Source organism: Otolemur garnettii, unplaced genomic scaffold, assembly GCF_000181295.1.
Source record: "Otolemur garnettii isolate 467f Iridium unplaced genomic scaffold, OtoGar3 scaffold00012, whole genome shotgun sequence".
NCBI lineage: Eukaryota > Metazoa > Chordata > Mammalia > Primates > Galagidae > Otolemur > Otolemur garnettii.
This window is the reverse complement of record NW_003852407.1, coordinates 18,296,923-18,301,075: the sequence shown is the minus strand read 5'-3', so window position 1 is coordinate 18,301,075 and position 4,153 is coordinate 18,296,923. Positions and strand designations below refer to the sequence as shown.

General features: G+C 36.7%; 1 protein-coding gene across 1 annotated transcript in view; it reads right to left on the bottom strand.

The window, feature by feature from the left end:
• CCDC178 (coiled-coil domain containing 178) overlaps positions 1-4,153 on the bottom strand; it is a 388,120-nt gene that overhangs the window by 265,908 nt on the left and 118,059 nt on the right. The gene's annotated exons all lie outside the window — the stretch shown is intronic.

Below are 4,153 nucleotides of genomic sequence, written 5' to 3'. Positions count from 1 at the left end.
CTCTGTTCGCTATTTCTGTATTCTTTAGAGTGGGGGTTGGCAACGTTTTCGTATAAAGCGCCACATAGTAAATATTTTGAGATTTGCAGCCCATACGGCCTCTGTCATAGTTACTCAATTCAGGTTTGGAAGAATGTGAAGAAGAAACCAAATGATCAGTCTGAAGGGCTCGGAAGCATCCTGGGGCAAACGTCATCTCAGCCGCTGCAAAGAGCTCAGTTTCAAATAATCACCTTTGACCCGCAGCCTGGTTTTAGCAGCCACTAGCCAGAAGGTGGCAGCAGAGAGCCATCCTGCTGGAAGAGCCTTCTGTACCAGGACAAAAGACAGCTCAAGAGGAGAGGATGGAGCGAGCTGTGTGTTGGGAAACTCGTGTTCAAACAGGAAAGGAGAGTAAACACTAAACAGAAACGGATCTAAGTTCAGAATCAAAGACATCGCACCAGCGTGCTTTCCAGTGACAGAGGGCCACTAAGGAGAAAGATACAGAACTCATGTCATATAAATTTTGAGATTAAGATAAAAAGAAAGACACTTTAAAAATTAAAACCTTAAGGCAGAAATTGTGATTTGTTCCGGCTGGGCTAAATTAGAGGGACGGGGGAGCTCTGGCTGTGCATGGCTAGGACACTTTCTGCTGGCCAGGACTCCAACGGGAAGTCCAGGTGCCAGCCTGACCTGGTTCTACCTAAAAATAGTAACACTATTTTTTCTTTCTTTTTTAAAATGAAACAATATGTGAGTGCGTGTTTGTGTGTGTGTGTGGGGGGGGAGATGTGGAAACTTTTAAAATCACAAAAGTAATTAAAATATTCTGAAACTATGAATCTACAGATTTTCACTGTGACTTTCTGGTGTAATTTATTTTTCTGGCCCAGTGTTTAAAGTTGTTACCTTCAGTAGAATTGGTCTAATAAGATCTTTCTCAGCCACTGAAAAAGCAGCAGTCCCAGTAATTTTCAAAATTTCCATGTTGAATGAATTTGCAGTTTATCCTTATCATCTTATCACCACTATTCTATTATTGAGAAATTTGTGTATTTAAATTTCCTAGTATCGATGGTTCATACTTACTGAACATCTACTCTGCTCCCAGCACTGTTCAAGCACTGGGATATAGCAGTGTATACAAAGTAGCCCACCACTGCTGCCCTCAGGGACCCAACTTGCTTCGGTTGTTATGAAATTAATTAGAAACATTTTGAAACATATGTATTTGTTTGCTTTTCTCACCTTGGCTATCCAGTTTTTTTTTTTTAAGTCAAAGTTATTAGTAATAATGACTGAATTATTCTGAATCGCAGGCTGTGAATGTTAGGATCTTTACACGCGAGGGCTGCCTAGAAAGTATCCAGCCTTATAGTCTCTTATTTTTCATATTTCTTGGCTGGATACTATCCAGACAGCCCTCAGGTATTGATTAATCACTTTCTAGAGAAGTTCTAATTTACACGGAATTGGATACTTCAGCACATAGGAGTTGCTATATATCCGTCTACCATTATCAAACATTAGTTTTCACATATGTAAAATTCTTCTCCATAAAATAATTATGGGAAATACATAAAATAATTTACTCAAGGTGTCACTTATTTTAAGCACTCAACAAATAGCTATCATTACTTTCAAAATGTTGTTTAGAATCTACCCATTCATCACATTTATCAGGATACAGACTTAACATTAAAATGTGTAAGTCAATTTCTAAAGCTTTTCTTTTTTAATCCTGAACAGCAAAGGTAGTCCCAGGCTTTAAAGTACTTTTTACACTGTTTGTCTCTAACACTTCTGAGAAGATATTATCAGTCAGGCTCTAAGTTAACTGTTTTACATATAATATTATTTATTTATCACTGCTGTGTTGGTATTGTTATATTCATTCGACGCTCATTTATTGATCACTATCAATACTGTGTAGGTATTGTCCTACTCATTTAAGACACATGAAACCTAAGCTACTGATAAGTGAGCACACACAGGTCGCTCTGAAAGTTTGAGATGGACTTGTCCATCATTTCACTTCCATGACACATGGTGGGCAACGTCTTTTCTCATTCCCCCACGCACGTCTCAGCTTGCTCAGCTTACTGGTCTTGCTGACAGGGCTTCATTTGTTTCCCTCTGTGAAGATTCTACATTTCTTGGTGTTTGTGTATCTTGAAACTTTCATAATGACCCCCCCCCACATTCTCAATATGCTCAAAGCAAATAACTAGCAAAACCAGAATCGAAATTAAGAGATATTGACTCTAAAGTCCATGCTCTTTCAACTGAACCATATTCCCTTGGAAAGGAAAAGAAGGAAAATTAGGAAAAATATTCAGAGAATTAAATGGAAATACTACTAAAGAGTCACCTTACCAACTATTTTCTGGCAAGCAAAGCTCTGAGCCCAGAAAATGGAGAAGGAGATTATGTTTCCAGATGATATTTATAGCAAGTCAAATAAAGTTTTGCGTCCTCAAATGTTCTGTACCCTCAAGATTCATGAATATTCAACACTTTATTTCTAACATATTTTTCTAGTTTATTTACCTCCTCAAATAAGTGTTGGGAAAATTAACTTTTCTGATGCTTGATTCAGGAGGTTCCCAGCTGCCATCTGAAGGATTTAAATGCTACTATACCTTCGTACCAGGCCTGCTTTTCTTCTCTGCCTACCTTTTCCCCAGCAACCATCTCCCACTAATATAGTCAATAGATAGATGTTCCCCATATTACAGGGAAAAACTTCCCTTTGGCTCAGTTTTGGCAAAGTATTCTGCTTCCGAATGGAGTAGAAAAGAATCTTATTAAATTCAAAACCAACTAACAAAAGCAAAAAAGATACAAGATTAAAGTTGTAAATATGTAACAGAGAGAGATAAAGAAGAGCGATTATGCTAAAAATGCATTGCATCAATAACTGAGCTTCTGGTCGCTAAACCAAAGGGAAACCAGAAACTTCAAGGAATTACCAATTATTAATAAAGAAGAAATAGAAATTTATTAAGAAAAGATAATTTCCTCTCAGTTCTGAAATCTGAGATAAATTGGTTTCATAGATTTCTTTGATCACACTGACAACATCACTACTTTTCTTATTAGCTTGAAAAAACAACTGGCAATGGTCAATGTTGGCCATTCAGCTTTCATTAAACTCAGGATGTCATATAAATTCATAATTCAGCAAAGGCTATTCTACATGGGTCAAGAGTAATATGCTCTAGACTTGAGTATCTATAAGGCATAAAGTATTTAGAATAAAAATAATTTTTTTTAGCGTGTCCATAGTATGAGCATTTTAAAATATTATCAGTATTATTTGGAATTGTTGTTGATTGAAGTAGAGGTGATCTAAATAGGCCATTCCTGAAGAAATTATGCCCCCTCCAAGAAAGCTTTATAGAAGGTTCAGACTTTCATTTTACTAAAATCTTGTCTCAAAAGTGAACAAATAGTATTTGAAGGGATAGCCAAGGATTTTCTCTAAAGGACAGTTTGAGTATTTGTAAAAAGTATTTCTAAGGAAGCCATAAACCTCTAAACGATAGTTACGAAATAGATGACTGTCAACCAGAATCTTCTATGGACACAGGACATTGTCTTTTTCTAACATTAAAAATAACCCTCTAGTATGGTGATGCTGACGTTTTGAGTTTGACTAAATCTTAACTGGTCACAGAACACGTCTAGAATCTTGCTCACTATACCAAGTTCAACATCGGCTATTCTGGTCCCTAAACTTACAAGCCATGCTACTGTGAGCAGGTCACTTTATTCCCAACATGAATTTTTAATGAACAAAGAGCCTAATATAAAATGGACTTGACTTGCCCAAAATCACTTCTACTTCATTCCTTCCATTTTACAAGTTTCCACTTAGTTTTAGTACCATGATTCAGAGGCCTGATCAGAATCAATCAGAATTCCATTAGAGTCAAACGAAACATCCTACAAGATTATTCAGCTTACACGGAAGCCTTCCACTGGAGTGCTAAGAGCTACTTAGCATCTGATGAAAGCTTTCAACATTTTTCATTGCAATGTTACATTCTTCAGACAATCCCGGATGGGATTTCTGTTCACTCTATCAACACCATGAATGAATATATATTACATTTTTATTGACTTATTTCTTATCCCAATTGGCTAATTCTATCCTGACCCTTGG